General features: G+C 41.3%; 1 long non-coding RNA gene across 1 annotated transcript in view; it reads left to right on the plus strand.

The window, feature by feature from the left end:
- Positions 1–24207, plus strand: part of LOC124720123 — a 76599-nt gene that overhangs the window by 18261 nt on the left and 34131 nt on the right. The window contains exons 2-3 of the long non-coding RNA XR_007006071.1: positions 21983–22152; positions 22276–22323. This is a non-coding gene — a long non-coding RNA (uncharacterized LOC124720123). The remainder of the gene's footprint in view (positions 1–21982; positions 22153–22275; positions 22324–24207) is intronic.

A 24207-nucleotide genomic window follows, 5' to 3' on the forward strand; every position in this document is an offset into this window, starting at 1 on the left:
TCTTGCTGTAAGATAATTTCTGTCATTACTTAACGGTAAAAAATATCCCAAGTGTCTTAGTTATCGGCGGCCATAAAAAAAATTCTGCAAAAGTCAATGTACTTACCTCGTTATAAAGAAAAGTGAAATGTTCTGCGTATAATGTCGTAGTTATTACGTACATTACCATGACCAATAAAGTATTGTATTGTAACATATTTTTGTGCTACAGAAAAGGCTGTCTCCTTGTAGCTATATCACAAAAGTTACTACTAAAACATATTTTACTTTCCAGAAGAATGTAGAAAAACTGTGCTGATATAAAACAGATATGGCGCAGAAGCAATAATGTAAATTGTATTACTCATTAATAGCGGCATCATATAATCGTGTAGCTGTCACATAAACTAACAATTGTATCATCTGTTATCTCTAAGAAAGTAAATCCCGAATGTCTTTTCATGTAAACCAAAATGTTGCATTAAAATCTCATTAGCAGTATATGTTCTAATTATGTAAGCCTTATAGTCGTTACATAATCGTTCAATTAACAAGCAATAATCTACACACAATAGCACTGTGCCATCTGTTCACTACAAAAATTCATTTGTAATTACTGTCTAAATATGTTCCCTAGTTTCTTGACTGGATAACTGACTTCTAAACATTGTTACATGTTAAGACTTTCTAAGTGTGACAAAGCGTACGAGTAACATGAAGTAGAAATCTTATAGCAGTGACTAATTCGTAAAGCAAATTATCTCTCAATAAACGGTTTTACTTGTGAAATGTGATGTAGTCCTTTATCTTTCCTAGTATGCAGAGTTTCAACTTCAATGCCATTATCATGTGGTATATGTCGGATCCTGTAAGGTCCATTGTAAATCAGAAAGAATTTTGGCTCAAGTATTTCTTCTTATGTGACAATCAATGAGCTTTAACGAGAACTTTCTGACCAATATAGAGTTTCTTTGCATTTGCTTTACCGTGTAGTTTTCTCTCTTTGTCTGCAGCTGATTTTATATTTTTAATAGCCAAATCAATTATGTCTTTGTGTCGAAGTTGTGTATTCAGAAAAGGTACAAGGTTTCTGATTCTGTTCGGTGGTTCTTCAGTCTTCAGTACAAGAATAGGTGGTAAAGCAATGGAGTCATGAGACATTTCATCGAGCACGTTTTGAAATAAGTGTAAATGTCTGTCCCAATACTGATGCTTTCTGTGACAATAAAGTCTGCAAGGCTTATTGATATCTTTCACGATCCGTTCAGAAGGGTTACAATGTGGTGAGTATAATGAAATAAAAATGGGTTTGATTTTACGATTCCAAAGCATGCGTTACCAAACCACAGATCTGAATTGCGGTCCGTTATCTGAAATGCCTAGCAACGTGTCGAACTTCAAGTAAGACATTTGTATCAAAGGCATTGGATACAGACCGCCCAGTGGCTTTACGTAACGGTGTGAAAGAAATAAATTTTGAAGTAATTTCAACAGCGACTAAACGTACGTAAATCCATTCGATGTTCTGACAAGGGGTCCCAAGAGATCAACAGCAGCAAATTCTTTTAATTTAGAAGGAATGATAGGAAACAACGGAGCTCGATGTATGCTGGTAGATGGGTAACGTTTTGACGAAGTTTACAAATAGACACGATTCTTCGAATTCTCTTTTCCATATTGTTAAAATAACAAGTCGTCCGAAGAATATGATAACATTATCGTGGACCAAAATGTGCGTACCTGAAATGAATGTACCAAATGACCTTATTGACAAACTCGTCAGGAATGCAAAGTATGCATATCTAGTCATCAACAGTGCTACGTTTGAAGAGTATGTTGTTTCTAACCAGATAATAATACCGAATCTGTGTGTGTGTCTTTTCATGTCATTTACTTCTGATGCCTTTCCAAATCGGATCATTATCTTGTTAATGAGCTATGTCCTTTAAGGATGTGATGATGAACTTCTCAAAGGCGACTTTTCGAATGTAAAGAATACTGAAATTCTTCTCCAGGTTGGCTTCTGTGTTAATTTTCTGAAGCCCAGTCGGCGCACGTGATAGTGCGTCCGCAGCAGTGTTCTCCTTGACGGGACTGTAGACTATTGTCAAGTACAATTCTTGAAGAAATAATGTCCAACGTTTTAACCTGTCAAGATTTAATTTTGAATACATAAGAAATTGTAATGCACGATGATCATTGTATACTTTTACGTGTTTACCAGAAAGAAAGAAACGGAATTTGTTGAACGCCCAAACGATAGATAAAGCTTCTAATTCAGTAACGCAATAATGTTTTCCTATTTTGTTAGCACGTGGCTAGCAAAAGCAATGGTTTTCTGAACAGTAGTGTAATCTTCTATGGCTTCTTGAAATAAATGGGCACCAAGACTGACTTTAGAAGAATTTGTGCTAAGGCAGAAATCTTGTGACTGATCTGGATGAGCTAGTATTGGGGTGTTAAGTAGTCCTTCTTTCAAAGAATTCAATTCCAACTGTTCCTGTTCGTCCCAGCTCCAAATAGTAGTTTATCCAGTGAGAGAGAACAAAGTTTTGGTGTTACTAGAATTTGCATATTCAGAAAACGACGGTAAAAGTTCACGAGACCTAGAATACTATGGACATGTTTTTTTTGTGGATGGAACTGGAATGGCTCTGATTGCTTCTAACCCTTCAGGATCCGGCTGAATGCCTTCAGAAAAAAATGCGTCCCAAAAACTACACCTTTGTCATACCGAATTCAGACTTTTCCAAGTAAACTGTAATTCCAGATTCTACAAAAATACGTAACACACTGTTGAGGATGAGATTATGTTGTTCCCATGAGGCTTCTGCTATCAGAATATCGTCCACATATAAGGTGATGTGACGTTTTAAGAACTCAGGTAATATGGAATTTAGCCCACGAATAAATGCAGCCGAAGCAATGTTAAAACCAAAAGTAAGTTTACGAAATTGATAACAAACGCCGAAACAAAGATAATGTGTGTATTTTCTACTTTCTGGATGAAGTTCGATCTGATAAAAGCTGGATCTGAGATCAATAGAAGAGAACACTTTTACACCATTAAATTTTTGAAGAAGTTCTTCCAACGTCTGCGGCCTGTCTGTTTCAGGAATGATGATAGTGTTGATTTGTCTCGAATCCAAGACAAGTCAGATCGATCCATTTTTCTTCTCAGCAACATGTAATGGATTGTTGTATGAGCTTACTGCAGACTCAATAATGTCCTCGTCAAGCATAGATTGTATATCTGTTCTAACACAGACCCTATAATGTGCCGAAATTACTTATGGTCTAACACAAAATTTAGTATGTTCACGAACACGAAACTGATACTGAAATGCTTTGATAGTTTCTGTTTTGTGGGTAAAAGCTGTGGAATGTGCTTGTAAAATGTCAAGAAGGTCCTGCCTATCAGAGTCACTACATTTCTCAATTGTTTTAATTCTATTCTGAATTAAGTCATTAGTCTCGAATACGTCGTCGATATTATCCCTGTCAATACTTGCAGAGTGATTGTTAGTGTCAAGTTCCGTCGAAATTTCCGAACTGTTGTCTATCAAGAGGTAATGCCACTTAATTTCCTTGTCATGGTTTGAGAGCCAATCTTCAAATTTCAATGCTATTGATTTACCTTCTTTCTCTAAACGTATTTCAGCATCGTGAAAGTTTAAGATTGCTCCATATTCATTCAAAAAGTCTACTCCCAATATAATTTCTGTCGACAATAATAGAACGATAAGAAAGTTCATAGTGAACTTTGGCTTTGACAAAAGTATTCTAAGTTGGTTTGTTGGCATTCATCTACACCATTTCCAAAAATTGCACCTTGTAATATAATTTTACGTAAAGGAAGTGTGGGGCAATCGTTCGATTTGTTGCATTTGCTAAAAGCTGTTTCACTAATTACTGAAAGAGGACTGCCAGAGACAAGCACTGCTATAAATTTTTCGTCATTTACTGTAATGTGAATCACAGGATATGCAAAGTTGTTATGTTTTACGTGGTATTCCTGGAGTAAAATGTCTTCCATTTTTACGTAATTATTAGCCACGGCAGCTACGTAGGCAGCTCCATAAGTACTTTTCGTGGCTGCCAGCGGTGTGAGTCATTGTCGTGCGTCGCTATTGGAATTTGGAGATCTAGCCTCTACAATTTCATCTTGTCGAGAGGGCCCTGCCCTGTTTGAATCACCCCAGTTTTGGTTAAATTCTGGTCTGTTGTTAAGACTATATCGTCTGTCATGGTGTAGGTAATTTCTATAATTTCTTTCTTGTCTGTCACGTGATGGAGAATTTCTCCCTGAATTGTAACTGCGGGGTGTGCTGTTGCATCTGAAGTTATTCTGTCTCCCTTGATAATAATTATTTTGGTTCCCATATTGTCTATGATTATCGTCATAGTCATTACTGCAGAGAGGTGATCTTTCCCTTTAATTATTATTTCTCTGCCAGTGGTTGTCATACGGGTGGTGTCTGTTTTGCTCACGATCTGCGTTGTGAGAATAGCATTGTCCTGTCCAGTTAATATTTCTGTCGTCACGGAGTTGTGATGGATGTGACCTGTAATTGTTGTTTTCCTGGTTTTGCGTCCTGCGATTGTCATTGTCAATTTCCAATTCTTGCATGATTAATTGAAAAGCTTCGATATTGTCTTTGCAACGTCCTGCCAAATTAATATGTCTTAAATGTTCAGGCAATTTGATGAAGCGTATGCGGATGAGTTCTGAGGGCTGTATGGGTTTGTCTTCAAAATATTTGACAAGACTGGAGAATTTAGATTGTTGGAAGTGTTTCATCATTATGACGCTATGTTTTACTCGGTCTTGAGTATCTTGAGACCTATATGCTGAGAGGGAGGCATGATAGAATTCTCCTTCAGTGTGACAATCGTGAATGACCAAACGCATTCTTACAGCAAGTTCATTTTCCAAATAGCCGCACATAAATTCCAATCTGTGCTCTAATGACCAGCTGGGAAGAAAACAATGAGAGAATTTATGAAGCCACGCTAGATGAATGTCATTTACGGAATTCTTATATGTTTTGAATTTACGTGTAGTAATGAACAGCTTATAGTCAAAATCATTATGACGGCGAGTCTCGTATCGCTCATTGTTACGTCGTGTCGGCGGTTCCATCTCAAATTTTGGTGCACCTTGCCACATACTTTTACAATTTCCAAAATGCCCTGTGCTATTATTTTGTGGCTCTTCCTATTTCTAAGTCCCTCTTCCTGTGTTGGAGCGCGAGTCTCCTCTGAAATATGTAATTCATGTATTACCTGTGTCAACTGGTCTTGTACCTCCCGGATTTCTCTTTCGTACTGTTTATTGATTTGATTCTGATTTTGTTTAAATTTCTTAATTTGTTCATACACTTCTGTGTCAATGAATGCTACCGGTCTTGTGTCATTCAGATCATCATCTATTTTTGTAGATAAGTTACTGAACTGATCCGAAAGTTCGGCTACTTTCTCCGATAATTAACTGATTTCTTCCGTGTGTTTTCTTCAACTTAGTTTTAGAGTATCTACTGTGTTCTTTAAGTTTTCCTAAGTTTTTGCAAGTTGCGTAACCGAATCGGTACATGCAACTGAGTCAATTTTAGCCCACAAGGTGTCGTGATTTTCATTAACAATAGTTTGCAGTTGTTTTATAGCTGCTTCGTGATTCTGTAATGCATTTTCATCCCGTGAAAAAATAGTTTGAAAATTATAACAAATTTATGTTTTTACGTCATCACAGACTTTTTGACATTTTGTTACGATGTTAAGTAACTCAGCAGTTAAATCTTCGCATGTTTGTTCAAGCGTTGTGTCTAACTATTTAAGCTGTTCCTGTGTTGGTGTCTGATTTTGTTCAATTTGTTGCTGTGATTGTTTTTGATTTTGTCTCATTTGTTGCATTAATTACAATAATAATGTATTAGTGTCTGCAACCTGTTCCTATATGCTTTTCGGCAGTGCATTTGCACCGGAAACATTCGCATTTTGAAAAGCAGAAAATCTGTCTTGATTTAACTGAGGAAAAGGTGAGGACGCAAAACCTGAATCTACGGTATTTGCAAGATTGTGTCCTGTCATTTCGGATTCCTGGGGCGAGCTGTTGCCGACCGATAGATCGACAGTACTACCCTGTTCACTAGCTGTTTCACTGTCTACACCCTTATTTATTACCTGGTCCATTTCCGTATGCATAATTACGAAATTACTATTCTGAATATTTATTAATTCATTACACGGTGGCGCTAAAACACTACTCTCGTCTTCACTGTCATTTCTCAGTTTACTTTGCAGCCTAGTGTTACGTTCTTCACATGCCATAATTGGCAAAATATTTCACACAATAACCCAGAGAAGCCCAATTTGGAGAGCAAAATAAGAAAACACATTAAAATAACACTGAAAATAATATCCAAGAGCGGCTGCGAAATACTTGGTGCAAATCTACATGCATTTCACAACTACACTCCTGGAAATGGAAAAAAGAACACATTGACACCGGTGTGTTAGACCCACCATACTTGCTCCGGACACTGCGAGAGGGCTGTACAAGCAATGATCACACGCACGGCACAGCGGACACACCAGGAACCGCGGTGTTGGCCGTCGAATGGCGCTAACTGCGCAGCATTTGTGCACCGCCGCCGTCAGTGTCAGCCAGTTTGCCGTGGCATACGGAGCTCCATCGCAGTCTTTAACACTGGTAGCATGCCGCGACAGCGTCGACGTGAACCGTATGTGCAGTTGACGGACTTTGAGCGAGGGCGTATAGTGGGCATGCGGGAGGCCGGGTGGACGTACCGCCGAATTGCTCAACACGTGGGGCGTGAGGTCTCCACAGTACATCGATGTTGTCGCCAGTGGTCGGCGGAAGGTGCACGTGCCCGTCGACCTGGGACCGGACCGCAGCGACGCACGGATGCACGCCAAGACCGTAGGATCCTACGCAGTGCCGTAGGGGACCGCACCGCCACTTCCCAGCAAATTAGGGACACTGTTGCTCCTGGGGTATCGGCGAGGACCATTCGCAACCGTCTCCATGAAGCTGGGCTACGGTCCCGCACACCGTTAGGCCGTCTTCCGCTCACGCCCCAACATCGTGCAGCCCGCCTCCAGTGGTGTCGCGACAGGCGTGAATGGAGGGACGAATGGAGACGTGTCGTCTTCAGCGATGAGAGTCGCTTCTGCCTTGGTGCAAATGATGGTCGTATGCGTGTTTGGCGCCGTGCAGGTGAGCGCCACAATCAGGACTGCATACGACCGAGGCACAAAGGGCCAACACCCGGCATCATGGTGTGGGGAGCGATCTCCTACACTGGCCGTACACCACTGGTGATCGTCGAGGGGACACTGAATAGTGCACGGTACATCCAAACCGTCATCGAACCCATCGTTCTACCATTCCTAGACCGGCAAGGGAACTTGCTGTTCCAACAGGACAATGCACGTCCGCATGTATCCCGTGCCACCCAACGTGCTCTAGAAGGTGTAAGTCAACTACCCTGGCCAGCAAGATCTCCGGATCTGTCCCCCATTGAGCATGTTTGGGACTGGATGAAGCGTCGTCTCACGCGGTCTTCACGTCCAGCACGAACGCTGGTCCAACTGAGGCGCCAGGTGGAAATGGCATGGCAAGCCGTTCCACAGGACTACATCCAGCATCTCTACGATCGTCTCCATGGGAGAATAGCAGCCTGCATTGCTGCGAAAGGTGGATATACACTGTACTAGTGCCGACATTGTGCATGCTCTGTCGCCTGTGTCTATGTGCCTATGGTTCTGTCAGTGTGATCATGTGATGTATCTGACCCCAGGAATGTGTCAATGAAGTTTCCCCTTCCTGGGACAATGAACTCACGGTGTTCTTATTTCAATTTCCAGGAGTGTATTTTAATGTACAACAATGAAAAACTACAACTACAAAGGAGATTCACTCTACAATTGAGCGCTAGCAATAAACAATATCTACACTAATTACACAAAGTACAAGAAAAAATCAGAAGGTTCCTATGAGGCATCCTCGGCTAAGGGTCGACATACGAAATTTCCCCTTTGTATGTAAAGAATGACAGTGCTGGAAAAACTCTTACGTAATTTGATTTTCAAACAGCTAAACAAGACTCAATGTACTCAGACAGTTTTCTCTTTACTTATTCTGATCATCACTAAACTGACATATAATATTTTAGCGTAACGCAGTCTGACATTCAATAATCCCTACAAAAAAATAGCGCTGACTAACAATAACTAATACCTTTCATGAATCACTTATCTCACAATTATCTTCGTTACTAGAACTACTACAATACAGCGAGCACCAATACTGTCAGCTAAATAAAAGATTCTAACTACTGAAGGCATTAACTACTGATAGGCATCGATAGAAAATGAACGATTCTGATAGAGAACATAGAATGTATTTACCTGAATAGTGTTCAAAACAGTTTATGACATCCAGTCTTACAAATTTCCTTTTTCTGATGGACACACGTTCAGATCGTCAGCTCATAGTAACCTCTCAACACTCTGGCACCTCTCTCCCCACATCCACCACTGCTGGCGGCTCACCTTCAAATGCCCAACGCTACGCACTATCCAAGTCCAACTGCCCAGCGCTACGGTAGCGAATATTGCAGCAATGAGTCCAACCAGCCACAGACTGCACACAGCACAGTTAGCGATATGCATACAGAGAACTACGTGGTGTTACCAGCGTAAAAACCTAAACAGCCCACTTACACTATGTCTGGTGAGAACGAGAGCATTTTACGGTTTCCGTCTGGACAGCTAAGAAGCGTGCGGTAGTGCTGGGGTTTTCACGGATGTTATTTCATTCTCTTTAAAGATTAGATGAGATTGGAAGCTCATCTCTTTCTATGTCTGAACTGCAACTGCTCACATCACAGCAGTTTAGTTGGACCAGATAGCTGGCCAGTGCTGTCCAAGTTTAATGCACGGCTAAACCTGTTATCCTGCACTATCACGCAGTCTATGTGCAGGTAAACACAGCATAAAACGTATCCTTATGACCGTACTTGACTCTACTGGACACAGCTTCGGTTCAGCTCCACGTGATACCTCACGGTCCTCCAGGTGTAAACACGGCGCAGCTCGGCTCACGCTGCGCGGAACTCTACAGCCTCGTTTTCGGCAGCCTCGCGGCCTCCTCAACGCGGCAAGTCCCCAGGCCAGGATGGGGAAACGGCGCCCTGTTGGCGGATGAGCCGGCGCCTCGGCAGGAAACTTGCGTGTGTGCCAGGCGCAGTACTGTCTCACAAACGGGTTACTTCACAGTGATCAAACGCTAATGCTACACTGTCCATTCATTTCTCACTAACACTCACTTCACACTCCAAACAGGCTGTACACACATTGTTTCATAGCACTACACACGCACACATCGTCAGCTGACGTCAGGAACATTTAGTGCACTGCAGCTTCGCACCTGCTAACCTGAAAAACAGCCCTCTATAACGAGTGGGGTGCTTAGCTCAGGTAGAGGACAGCGTCTCACTCGTATACACTGCACAGCTTTTGGAGGCGCAATACCTCCAGAAAAAAAGGAAGGGAAAAAGGGGGGAGGGGAAATGTAGAGTGAAAAACTTACGTCAAATGTTAGGTTTTTTACTATCGTCTTTTTGTATTACATTTTCTTACCAGGCCATTCTATGCGTTATGTAAGTATTCCTTCACTGTGTAGAATGTTTGGATTAACAGGTGCATTTCAATTTCCTGCTTAAATAGATTTGTTTCAGAAATTTACGTAATCTCCTTCGGAAACCTAGTGTGCAGGTTTATTCCTTGACTTAAAATTCTGCTTATTTTTTCTTGCTAAAGGCAAGTTCCGTCTTTATCCTGTTCCAGCTCTTCGTGCAGTAAAAGCGCATGTCATCTTTGATGTGTACAACGGCTTTGTAAATGTACACACACGGTGCACTTGAAGCCCCAGCGTTTTGAACAGATCTTTGCAATCACCTCGAGTACTACGCTTGGTTACTGATGTTATGCCACTTTTCTGCAGGTTGAAAGTTGTGTTCGTATTTTGTACATTTGATTTCCAGAAGAGAATATCATAATTAAGAACTGAGCGTACACATGTACAGTATGTAACTAAGAGATGATGGCCGTAATATACTGAAGAGTCGAAGAAACTGGTACACGTACCTGGCAAAGTGCAGGGCTCCCGCGAGTACGCTGAAGTGCCCCAACACGACTCGACTAATGTCTGAAGTAGTGCTGGAGAGGATTGACACCACGAATCCTGGAGGGCTTTCCTTAAATCCGTCAGAGTACTAGAGGGTGGTGATCTCTTCTGAACAGCGCGTTGCAAGGCATCCCAGATATGCCCAATGATGTTCATATCTGGAATTGTCCTGCTGGAACAGCCCAAGCCCATAGGAATGCACAACGGACATCAATCGGTGAAGATGAGCAGACAGGATTCTTACGCACATGTCATCTGTTACTGTCGGATGTAGATATATGCGGGGTTCCGTATCACTCCAACAGCACATGCCCCACACTATTACAGAGCCTGCACGGGCTATAACAGTCCCCTGCTGGAATGCGGCGTCCATGGATTCATGAGCGTGTCTCCATACTCGTACTCGTCCGTCCGCTCGATACAATTTAAAACGAGACTCACCCGACCAGGCTACAAGTTTCCAATCGTCGGTAATACAATTTCGGTGTTGAGAGGTCCCGGCGAGTCGTAAAGCTTTGTGTTGTGCAGTCATCAAGGGTACACAAGCGGACCTTCGGCTCCGAAAGCCCCTATCAATCACGTTTCGTTGAATGGCTCGCTCACTGACACTTGTTGATGGCCCAGCATTGAAATCTGCAGCAACTTGCGGAAGAGTTGCACTTCTGTCAAGATGAACGATTCTATTCAGTCATCATTGGTCCTATCTTCCATGATCTTATTCCGGCCGTAGTGATGTCAGAGATTTGATGTTTTACTGGTCTCCCGGTATTCATGGTAGGCTCGTGAAATTGTCCTACTGGAAAATCCCCACTTCATCGCTACCTCGGAAATGCTTAGTCCCATCCCTCGTGCGCCATCTGTAACACCACGTTCAAACTCACTTGAATCTTGATGAAGTGCCATTGTAGCATTAGTAACCGACGTAAAAACTGCGTCAGACACTTGTTGTCTTATGTGACGACCACAGCTCTGTATTCTGCCTGTTTAAGTATCTCTGTATTTGAATACGCATGCCTATTCCAATTGCTTCGGTGCTTCAGTGTATAATGACGGTGGGTCTCTAAGGTCATAGCATGCTGAATACGTTACCTCGCAAGTACCTTTGGCTGTTCAACTGAGAATCAGTATTCATCCCTAGAAGTTTTCCATTTGTTATATTGCCTATAGACGTGCCATCTACATTTAACTGAATAGGATCACTTTCACTCTTAAAACTGATATTCATGCCGTTCGTTCTCTTTATGTTCAGTGTCACTTTATTGCATATTGTCCGATTGTAAAACTTCTTAAGGGCCTTGTTTTCTCCCTATACAAGGAGTTCCCTAGTTTTCTCAGAGACTACAATATTGCTGTCATCAGAAAAGATATTATTTCTCCATGACTGTCACAAGTGGATAAGCCTGAGATGTATATCTAGAAGAGTATTATTCCCAACATGCTACCCTCCTTCACTTCTGTATTAATATGTTTCGACTCTGATAAATGCTTTACTAAGACCTTAGACTTATTTGAGGTATGTGTTATCTGTACAATTTGTACCCTGTGTGCTAGGTATGATCAGAACCAGTCGTTAGCTACTGCTCTTATCACTAATGTTTCTAACTTATTTAGTAGAATGTTATCGTTGACAGTATAAAAATATTCGAATCATCTATAAACTGTGTGTCACTCACTCGTCTTTGTCAAGAGCATCAAGTTATGAATTACACTATGGCTAATTCTATACTCCTACTACTTCGAAAACCAAACAATTATTCACTTAAAATATTGTATTTATTCAAGTAACTCATTAATCTGTTTTTCATAAATGTTAATATTTTCCAGAATGGTCATAACAGCGTAATGGGCCACTAATTTTCTATACTGTCTTCTTACCTCTCTTTAGCAGGGATGCGACTCTTGCCTGTTTTAAAAATACTGGAAATTTCCCTGATGTCAGGATTTCATCTGTCGTGTTTATTAAGGGAGGTTGTATACTCTCCATGCAGTGTTTCAATACACACATTGTTACTTCATCTAATCCTTTAGACCTTTTATATTTTAGTTTTGCATAGTTTTACTAGCTTCTTGCTCTGTTGTTGTAGCACCAAAAGTGTACTTATGACTTTTTGCCGCAGTTAGCAACGTTTTGTAAATCTTTCGGTACCTGTGATAAAGATTTAATAATTCTATCTCATTATGACTGTTTTTAATGCAACTGAGGCACAGAAGGATTTGGAAGGACTTTTTAACAACTGCTGTTGTCCATTTATTTTTGTGAAACATTTTTTAGTGATTTGGGTGCTTTTCAAAAGGTCTTTTGAAAATTCAATTTAAATAATGTTGAGAATATAGACGATTTTACATTTACATTCGTTTCTCATTACAATTCATCCCAGGTTTGATTTGCTGGTTCTTTTGGAAAATCTTGTATTTTGATTTCTGATAAATATATTTCAGAAGTTTGCAGTTTAGGGAATTTTCCATACCCAATTTTACTATTATTTGACAGAAACGCTCTGAGAATCCAAGATCTTGTACAGCTATTTCACACTTTTCTCTGTCCATACTTTTGGCCACATGGTGAATCACTGATGCCGTTGTTGTAGTAACCATTGTTGTACTATTGACCAACTGGGACATCCAAAAACTCTGAAGGATATTTATGAGGATGCTACCAATTTCATTTATGGTACCTGTGTTTATGTTTATGTCAAAAAAATGGTTCAAATGGCTCTGAGCACTATGGGACTCAACTGCTGTGGTCATAAGTCCCCTAGAACTTAGAACTACTTAAACCTAACTAACCTAAGGACAGCACACAACACCCAGCCATCACGAGGCAGAGAAAATCCCTGACCCCGCCGGGAATCGAACCCGGGAACCCGGGCGTGGGAAGCGAGAACGCTACCGCACGACCACGAGATGCGGGCAATATGTTTATGTCTTTACACATCAATATGTATACTTTTGTACTTGAGATCTTAGGTAGTATATCTGTTAATTTAATGAGAAAAATGTCCACACTATCACCAGGAGATCGAGACAAACACATATTGATTAATTTCTTGGCGTTTTGTGTTCCTGTCCATTAAATAGCCGATGCAACAGAGAGTTTTTCTGCACTTACCGTGCTAAGGTCTTGTCTTGCTTCGAACTGTGATCTTTTTCTGAAATAAATACATGACCCTCTGCCATTTGAAGTAGGCATACAATAAGAGTCTATCCTTTCATCCAACGAAAATACTGCATGTTCTATATCTGTGACTCTACACAAATGCTCAGTGACAGAAAATATTGTACAGTTGAACGATTACACTCAAGATAAAATTTTTGTATTTTATTTTGTGTCTATTGCATGTTTATTTCTTATTCACTCTACCTATCTAATCTTCAACGTCCTCCTGTTGCACCACATTTCAAAATGTACCATTATCTCCTTTTCTGAACTGTTCATCCTTCACGTCTCACTTCAAATCACGGCTGCACTTGTAACAGATACCACTAACTGGCACTTAAATTGCCATCAGATCTTAATAGATTCCTCCTTTTCAGAAATTCCTTTCGTGATGTTCCAGTCCGCATTTTATATCCCATCTACACTGGGAATCAACAGCTATTTGCCAGTCCCTAGAACAAAGTTTTGCAACTGCTTTTAGTGACTCATTTCCTAACCCAATTCTCTAGTCAACACTTCATTTAATTCGACGACATTTCAGAACTATTGTCACACTTTTATTGACGCACATTTTACACCCTATTTTCAAGACTGCATCCGTTATGTTCAACTGATCTTTCAAATCATTTGCAGTTTGTGACATAATTACAATTTCGTCAGATAATCTTAAATTTTACATTTCTTCTCCCTTAGTATAGTTCCTATCTCAATTTGCCCTTGGTTTCTTCACAAGACGATAACGTGTACATTCAATTACGTACGCTATATGCTTCAAAGCTTCCGTCTCATGTCCTTATAATTGCAGTCCTATTTCTGTACAAGTTGTAGATAACGTTCCATTACCTTTTTTTATTTCTAATACAATATGAAATTGTAAAGAGAGAATTCCAAACCTAGGAACGCTTCGCTCCTCAAATGACGTACGGTATATTGCTGCTGAAAGTGGAGAAAATTCTTTCGCATTCTGCAAATAGAAACAGATTGATGTTCTGTCAGATCTAGTGCCTATTCCTCTGCAAAATAATTTCAGTTGTTTTTCTTTCCAATGTATATTTATTTCGATATCTGTTGTGCAGACGTTCGCTTGATGAATTAAACGAGGCACCATAGTAAGATCTTCCCGAGCGAAACAACTTTGGAAACGAAGTTTAATATGTCCGCTGTCGGTCAACCCTCGTTTCGATACCATTGCGTCACATAGTGTCGAGACATATGGCTTCAATACTTCCACTGCATTAACTTTCAAATTTGTTGAATCATACAGCTTATTGTCTTTTGTCCACAGTATTTGTAAAGAAGTATAATAGAATAATTTATTTTTCCAGTTATTAAGTTCTGTACTGAGAGCAGAAAAAAATCGTATTTTCATACTTCCAAAAGAATTCACGAATTGACTTACAACAGAGCTTCGGTTCGATGTTCAAAAGACATAAATCCTAAATCCTAAACTGTAAATTTTATTTGCAAATGAGTCTCCTCCATGTCTTCTGGCAGCGGTGTCTGGACGTCGCAAGGCGCTGGCTCTCCTTTATGTGTCACAGAGGTTGGTCGCACACCAGCGTTTTAATGCGCCAGCACGCAGATAAGAAATGATTTATTTCTCAAGCAATTTATAGGCTATTTAGCGGAGTATTGAGAAATGGACTGAACAATCAAAACCGTAGAGCTAATGAAGTTGACCAACACAATGCGATTATAGTTCAATATTCATAAATATTTATTGATATTACAGAAATATCTGTGAATGTTGTTCTCACTTCAGTGTGGATTCAAAGCAAAGTCATTAACAAACAATCATAAATAAACAGCAGAAGTACAGCGTAAACGCAGAACATATGCTTGCAGATTTCCTTTTTCTCAAAACAGTAATTATCAAAACTATGTGCAAACATTTCAAGAAATTTTGATTCTTTACTAAACACAATGCAAAACATCGTTCACTGCTCACATGCCACCAATAACATCAGCTATAGCAAAGTAATCTACACTGTGACAATTATTCAACTGTATGAAGAAAATCGCAAATTAGTCACAAACTGTCGGGCTTGCACTCCCTTTACTTAACACGTAAATGTCACTACAGATATTCGACTTTAGGTTATGAGACGTTCGTTATGTCTGCCATCATTGGCGATGATGTGGTGCCCACGAATAGCGAAATTCTGCACGGCCCGCTGAAGTGTTGGAACTTCGATGCTGTCGATGACCTCCTGAATGGTTGTTTTCAGTTAAGCAGTGGTCTTGGGGTTATTGCTGTACACCTTATATTTAATATAGCCGCACAATGAGGAGTCACATGTGTTCATATCCGGAGACTAAGGCAGTCAATCAAGGCTGAGGCCGGGGGCCTCTGGGTACCAAAGATCCAGAATGCGGTCCCCAAAGTGCTTCTTCAGGACATTAGACACTCTCCTGCTACGATGGTGTCGAGCTCCGTCTCGCGTGAACCACATCTTGTTGATATCAGGGTGATTTTGGATAATGGGGACGACATCATTTTCGAAAACCTTCACGTAGCTTTCGGTAGTCACCATGCCATCAAGGAATATCGCACCGATTACTACGTGACCCGTTGAGGATGGAGAGATTTCTCGATCGCGGAGTACGGATTCTCAGTCCCGCAAATGCGCTTGTTTAGCTTATCGATGAACCCATGCAAATTAAACCAGGCTTTGTCACCAAAGCAATCCAAACGCATGCGGATATTAATTCCCATCATGCCCCATGGCTAACCGCGGAGTTTTAACGTCCTAACGCAAACCGTTGACACGTTATGGCGATTTTATTTCATTCACTTCAATAATATTCACCCTGTAATTTCATTTCTGCCTTGATTCTCACTAGTACGAAGCTAAAGTTACAACAAGTTCTCCAAAATAAATCATCGAAACTTTATTTAGAGTATTCCAAATCCTGCACGAAGTAAAGGTGTGGGGCAGAGCTCAGTAAATTAAGGTAAGTCCAGCGCTCTGCACTCACAAACAGTTCGCGCTGACTCGCCGACCAGATCACTATTCAGATCTACCTCTCGTGAGATCAGCGGAACGACACTCCGAGACAGAAAGCTGCCGAAACTCGAACGACGGAACACCAAATACCGAATGAACCGAAAGACGCAAAGAGGACAGGCGCAGTGATCCACGCCCTTCCACATTCTCTGTGGCATCGCCCAACACTGACTCGACGTTTAACACTGAGTAATATTCATATTTAAGGCTGTCCCACATACGTACTTTACATTTAATTCCAAATCATTAAATTCAAAATAATCTCAAATTTATCACAATCACTTTGTGGACTCTCAAAACATCAGCTGTGTGGTATTACCTAACATATTAAGAAAAATGTAAATCATATTTAGGTACGTTGTTCAGTACTCTCAAGAATTGTGCTACTTAAATATATACGATTAATGTGTGACTAATTTAAAAGGAGTATTAATCTGCCATCTGTTCATTTCTTCTTTAAAATTTCACTTGAAGTGCACATTTTACTAACGCCGATTTGCATTTATGAGTAAACCTAGTATGAAATGGTATTCAACATTAACTGTGGTATTCATCATCGATTATGATTACCTATACAACTGAGTAACGTAAACTACCATCTTATTTCGTTCAACTGCGGCCAATTCAGAGTACTGTCACATTTACACAATCGTGCTGCTAGAAGACAGAGCAAATTACATAAGTGAAATCTGAGGTTTTATTCTATATGAACGTCTTTAGGTTTGATTTGACACCCTATATGGTACGACAACTCGAAGAGCGAGAGAGTTATTAATTGTGAAAGTCCTATCATAATATTCGTAATCAAAAGCATTGCTAAACGTTGTAATAAATATCACAAAATTGTGATCCATGTTGCGGTGAGCTCATTTCTTCACTAATCTCTCTCTCATATCCATGGTTTCATGATATCGTGTTTAGGAGATTGTCCTGTTTTGAGCCACCGTCAGTGTACCGACAGTGCACAGGGAGCATCAAAAATAATCATCCTATACGACAAATCTATATTTCTGAAACTAATAAACAAATAAAATGGATTTTGTTTTTTGATGAAAAGTAAATTTAGTTTTTTTTCATACCTTCTCATAGGTGTTCAATATGCCGGCCTTGAGAAGTACGGCAAATGTCAATACAGTATTCAGATTGTTCCCATAGTACAGTGAGCATGTCTCGAGTTACAGCTTCCACAGCTGCAGTTATGAGATTTCTCAGTTCATTCACTGTTGCTGGTAATGGAGTCACATTAACAGAGTCTTTCATAGGCCCTCACAAGAGATAATCAGATGCATTCAGGTCTGGTGACCGTGGAAGCCAGTTATGTAAGGCTGAAACATTTGGTCCAATGTGACCGATCCATCGTTGAATAATACTTTGATTTAAAAATTCCCACACTTGCAGATGCCAGTGTGGCGGTGCCCCAGCCTGTTGGTAAATGGAGTCGTTCAAATCAGTCTCCTACTGTGGGATAAGAACGTTCTCAAGCATATCGAGGTATGTACTTCTCGGCCAAAAAAGGGAAAAAATGGGCCGTACACCTTTTACCGTGAAACTGCACAAAACACATCCAATTTTGGAGGGTCGCTCTCATGTTGTACAACTTCATGTGGTTGTTCCGTACTCCATATTCTCACATTATGGCGGTTCCATTGAAATGGAATCTTGGCTCGTCACTAAACACGAAGCGTGGCAGAAAACTGTCGTTCTCCATCTTCCCAAGAGCGAAATTACAGAACTCCAAACGTTTATGTTTGTCACCTTTACTAAAAGCTTGTATTAGCTGAATTTTGTATTGTTTCGTGTGTAAACGTCGCAGAAACACACGCCAGATGGACATCGGGGGCATGTTGAACTGTCGAGCTGCACGGCGAACGGATTTCTGACGACTTCTTGTGAAACTATGGCGAATGCATTCGATGTCTGTGTCAGACACTCGGGGATGGCCCAGCGATTTGCCTTTACACAAAGAACCTGTTTCTACGGATTGTTCGTGCCACCGCCTAATGATCTGTGCTGTAGGAGGATCCACACCATACCCAGTACGAAATTGACGTTCAACGGTTATTACTGAACTGCACTGCGCAAAACGTAAAACACGACACGCTTTCGGTTGTCCAGACACCATTTTTACTAAAACTGAGGTGGGCGCTCATTCCTGCAAACAAGCGGGAACCATGTAAAGCTCGAGACTTTGCTCTTTCTTTCAGTATGTTGTTCACGCACATATCTTAAATAGCATTATAGTTATGATGTTTTTGAAATGGGGTTATACTTTTTCACACAGAATTCGTTTGTTAGAGAGCAGTTTCCCCCAGCACCACACTCGGAAGTACCCGCTGGAGAGGCCTTACCCGCCCAAGGCTCGTCTAGCCGGCTAACGCCACTGCTGTAGGCGAGACACGCCCACATCCTAGACCGAGCGAGGTGGCGCAGTATTCAGCACACCGGAGTCGCATTCAGGAGGACGACGCTTCAACCCCGCGTCCAGCCATCCTAACTTTGGTTTTCCGTGATTTCCCTAAATCACTCCAGGCAAATGCCGGGATGGCTCTTTTGAAAGGGCACGGCCGACTTCCTTCCCCCTCCGACCTCGCCGTCTGGCATCCTCCCTCACAACAACCCCCCAATCCCCCATCGTCCCCCCCCCCTCTGCACAGTAGATCACCACGTATTGACATGCACACTATTGCCCACTAAAGTTGCTACACAACTAAGATGACGTGCTACAGAGGCGAAATTTAACCGACAGGAAGAGGATGCTGTGATATGCAAATGATTAGCTTTTCAGAGCATTCACACAAAGTTGGCGCCGGTGGCGACACCTACAACGTGCTGACATGAGGAAAGTTTCCAACCGATTTCTCATACACAAACAGCAGTTGACCGGCGTTGCCTGGTGAAACGTTGTTGTGATTCCTCGTGTAAGGAGGAGAGATGCGTACCATTACGTTTCCGACTTCTTTTATAAAGGCCGGATTGCAACCTATCGCGATTGAGGTTTATCATATCGCGACATTGCTGCTCACGTTGATCGACATCCAATGACTATGGAATCGGTGGGTTCAGGAGGGTAATACGGAAGGCCGTGCTGGATCCCAACGGCCTCGTATCACTAGCAGTCAAGATGACAAGCATCTTATCCGCGCGGCTGTAACGTATCGTGCAGCCATGTCTCGATCCCTGAGTCAATAGATGGCTACTTTTGCAAGACAACAACTATCTGCACGAACAGTTCGACGACGTTAGCAGCAGCATGGACTATTAGCTGGGATACCATGGCTGCGGTTACCCTTAGCGCTGCATCACAGACAGGACCGCCTGCTATGGTATACTCAACGACGAACCTGGGTGCACGAATGGCAAAACGTCATTTGTTCTGATGAATCCAGGTTCTGTTTAGAGCATCATGATGGTCGCATCCGTGTTTGGCGACATCGCGGTGAACGCACATTGGATGCGTGTATTCGTCATCATCATACTGGCGTATGACCTGGTGTGATGGTATGAGGTGCCATTGCTTACACGTCTCGGTCACCTCTTGTTCGCACTGAGGGCGCTTTGAAGAGTGGACGTTACATTTCAGACGTGTTACGACCCGTGGCTCTACCCTTCATTCGATCCCTGCGAAACACTACATTTCAGCAGGATAATGCACGACCTGTACGGGTCTTTCTGGATACAGAAAATGTTCGACTGCTGAACTGACCTGCACATTCTCCTGATCTCTCACCAATTGAAAACGTCTGGTGAATGGTGGCCGAGCAACTGGCTCGTCACAATACGCCAGTCACTACTCTTGATGAACTGTGGTATCGTGTTGAAGCTGCATGGGCGGCTGTTCCTGTGCACGCCATTCAAGCTCTGTTTGACTCAATGCCCAGGCGTATCAAGGCCGTTATTACGACCATTGGTGGTTGTTCTGGGTACTGATTTCTCAGGATCTATGCACCCAAATTGCGTGAAAATGTAATCACATGTCAGTTCTAGTATAATACATTTGTCCAATGAATACCCGTTTATCATTTGCATTTCTTCTTGGTGTAGCAATTTAAATGCCAGTAGTGTACTATAGTTTCATTTGAAAAAGAGAAGTTGATCCCCGTCTCCTGGAATGAATATGAGTATGACAACGGACTATACGTGGCTCATACGGCAGTCTCTCTCATTTAATCAGGTGCAAACATCATAAAGATCTCTTAAATGCTTTCAAAAGTTTTGGAAGTAAACAGTTCAGCTGATCAGCCAGTATACGGGTTGATTTACGAGGATATGCAGGTATTTTAATATGTTATTCTACTAGTAAAACTAAAGAAAAAAGTTCATATAAACAGAGATACGCAAAAGTTTAGTTACTGAGTTATGGCTAACAAAAGATTTTGCCTGAAATTTAGCTACTTAGCTAATATAAAGCCATCGCGAAACTGTACAAGTTTAAAATAAAGCACTGTTTCCATTCATTTTGTTGTTATTGATATGGTGAATCTAATAAAACATTTTCCCAGGACGTCTAACTGGCGAGAAGTACTTACAATTCCTTCAAGGAGAAATACTCCGCATGCTCGAAGATCTTCCACTTGCTACGCGACTGCAAGTGCATTTCCAACATGACCGCGCGCCTCCACATTCCACCAACCCGTCACTACACATTTAAATGAACATTTTCCCCAGAAATAGATTGGTCGAAGTGCTACACGTCTGTGGCCACTCAGATCGACCGATTTAACACCAATGCAGTTTTGTGTATGGGGATGAGTGAAGACATAGTTTATGAGGACAGAGTCAATAGACGTGAGGCATTGCTTGCTCGCGTTGTGAGCGAAATGGACGAAATTAAGAACAACCCTGTGAAACTGAAACGAGCAACGAAATCTGTTCATACACGTGCAGCTAAATGCATTGAATTCAGTGGAGACATTTTTGAACATTTATTGTGAATGTATTATGAATCTGTATGTACACTGTACAATTCCCCTAACACTGAGCTTGGTTTTTTCCGGTTTAACATGAATTCAAGTTAGCTATGATATTTAAAAAATCAGATAATCTGACACCTTCATACAGATTCAGTTAACGTTATTACCATCATTTATTCCAAAATTAATTTCTCTGCAACTTCTGTTGAAAACTTTAGGCAGTTGTCTGGAATTTAAAAAAAAACCAAAATTGGGGCAAGTAATAAATTAAAAATTTTACGCAACTACTTATTTGCTTCTATGGATGTTCTGGAAAACTACTGCAGATACACATGTGGGGCATGTTTTATTATATTCACCACACCAATAACCACAAAATAAATGGAAATCGTGCTTTACTTTAACCTCGTTCAGTTTTGCGATGGCTTCATATTAGCAAAGTTGCTAAAGTTCAGGCAAAATCGTTTATTAGCCGTAACTTGGTAACTAAGCATTTGCGGATCTGTGTTTACTTGAACTTTTTTCTTTAGTTTTACTTGTAGAATAACATATTAAAATATTTCCATCTCTTCGTGATTCATACTGTATATTCGGAACAACGGAGTGGCATCCACCTTGTAAAATGGTGTGATTCAAATTAATTTGTGCTACTTTATTTACTAGACAGGTAGTGGGAAAAAAATGTGTTTTGTGGTTACACTTGTTCGTAAAATTTCAGGTTGTTCAGCAGACTGCAAGTTTGGTGAATTTATTTTGGGAGAAAAGTTCCTTACTTGGCTCGACACCTTCGTCCTTCCACCATGTTCTGCAGACGTTTTAGTTGGTTCATCCGCATTTTTGTGGCGGTGGCCATATTTACTGGCTTCTGTCACCCAGTTCCTGTTACAGGTAAAAATTTCACTTTGTTCGATTCATAAGAGTCTGAGTATGATAATGTATAACAATTTATTGTGAAATAATGAACAATAAGTTTAATTTTTTTATTGAGATTTTTGCGAATTTCTTTTTCAGAATCCTATACCAGAGTCACCTTGCATACTTTAACAACCGACAACTCAGGTAAGTGTTTGATCCGTTACTACTAAAAACACCTCATGGTCCACGGGGTTCATTTGGTGCTATTTTATTTAATCACGGCAGTCTTATCTGGTGGTGTGAGACGTCCACGAAGGCGCCGTGGGGCGGCGGTCGTATTCAAACACAGTAGATTGCTACTTGAATATATGGAGCTTTTATTTTTAAAACAGCGATAGATGATGTAAAATAATTGTGCACTAATTTAATCTTAATAATGTGATATCTCATTTGTTCAGAATGCTATCTCGTCCAAGGGTCACACAAACTTGTATTCAGTACTGTTCACTGCTCCTGGATGACAGGCAATACGTACGTCCCTCGCTACTGCTTTGCCAGTAGCATAACACCCGTGGTATACGCTGGAGTGACCTTGTTCGGGTATCTGCTTTGTGTCACGTTGCAGACATAAGGATACTGCGAGCGAACTTCGCAACATCCATGGGGTATCAGTGTATCATCGCTTTTGGTGTTCTAGAAAGCTCCAGTTCGAATACCATTTAGTCATCACGTAGCGTATACAGGATGGTTTTTACCACCGTATACAGACTCTAGGGATTGATCGATGAGAGGATACGGAACAAAAAGGTCTAATGAATTTATGTTTGGAAACGCATAGTTTCCACACCAGACACTAATTATTCATACAGTGTTACAAAGACTGCGGTCTAATACTCGCTGTACCACGCAACGGCAGTTACAGTACGTAATGAAAATGGTTTCCGTGTGTCTCAACGCATGCGTGTATACGCGCAGAAGCGTGCCCCGTCCCTCACGTTCAAATCGGACAGGCTGCATACGAACAGCGTCATAGGCAGGATGAATACGCTGCTCCAGTGTCTCCACATCTGGAATGTCCTCTGCGTACACGATACTTCTGAGGTGGCCCCATAACCAGAAATCGCACGGGTTGAGATGCAGTGAACGAGCAGGCCATGCAACTGGAGCCTCTCGTCCGATCCTTCAACCTGGGAAGACACGTTTGAGATGCATCCGGACGTTAATGGCGAAGTGGGCTGGAGCACCATCATAACATAACCATTAGAATCATAAATGGCACTTATTACAGCAAGACGGCCGTAGGAAATGCCGACAGTTCCCGCCTGTTAGGTGACATGAAAGGAAGAGTGGTCCCAAAATACGGTCGCAAATTATACCAGCCCACCCATTCCGGCTGCTCCGATGCTGATGATTCGCTGTCATCGTACCACAGGGGTTCTGCATACTATCCCACAGATGACTGATTTGAAAGGTGCAGATGCTACTCCACGTAAGGCTGGCCTCATCGGTGAATAGGATGGATGACACAAATCCTGCACTCATGGTAGCCTGGTGAAGCAACCGACGACAAAACTCCTGCCGATGTGGAAAGTCTGTCGCTAGTAACCCCTTCACACACTCTAACTGATAAGGGTAGTAACAACCGTCATGGAGAATGTCCCACACGGTCGTCTGGCTTACCCCGTACAGGCCGGTCCATTGCCTGTTACTGACAGTTTTAATCACATTTTTTTCCATGTCTAGTGTCTCTTCATTTCGGGTACGTCCTTCATGATTTCCTGCATGTTAGGTAATGACGTGCGAGAAACAGTACGACCCTCTAGGAGGAAAAATTTCATTCTAAAGTATGGCTGCGTGGTATTGCACTGCAGCTTCTGTAACAAAGTATGATTAAATAAATGGTCTCTGTCATGGGAACCATGAGTTTCTGGACATCATTAGAACATTTTTGTTCCTTATCATCTCACTGATCAACCCCTAGTGTTTGTAGATCGTAGAAAAAAATCACCTAGTATCTTCCATAGACCCTTACAGTGATAAAAGCAATCTGTCTACGGAAGGTAATAGTAAAATTTTCAAAGAGGGTTA

This window comes from Schistocerca piceifrons, chromosome 11 (genome assembly GCF_021461385.2).
Source record: "Schistocerca piceifrons isolate TAMUIC-IGC-003096 chromosome 11, iqSchPice1.1, whole genome shotgun sequence".
Taxonomy (NCBI): domain Eukaryota; kingdom Metazoa; phylum Arthropoda; class Insecta; order Orthoptera; family Acrididae; genus Schistocerca; species Schistocerca piceifrons.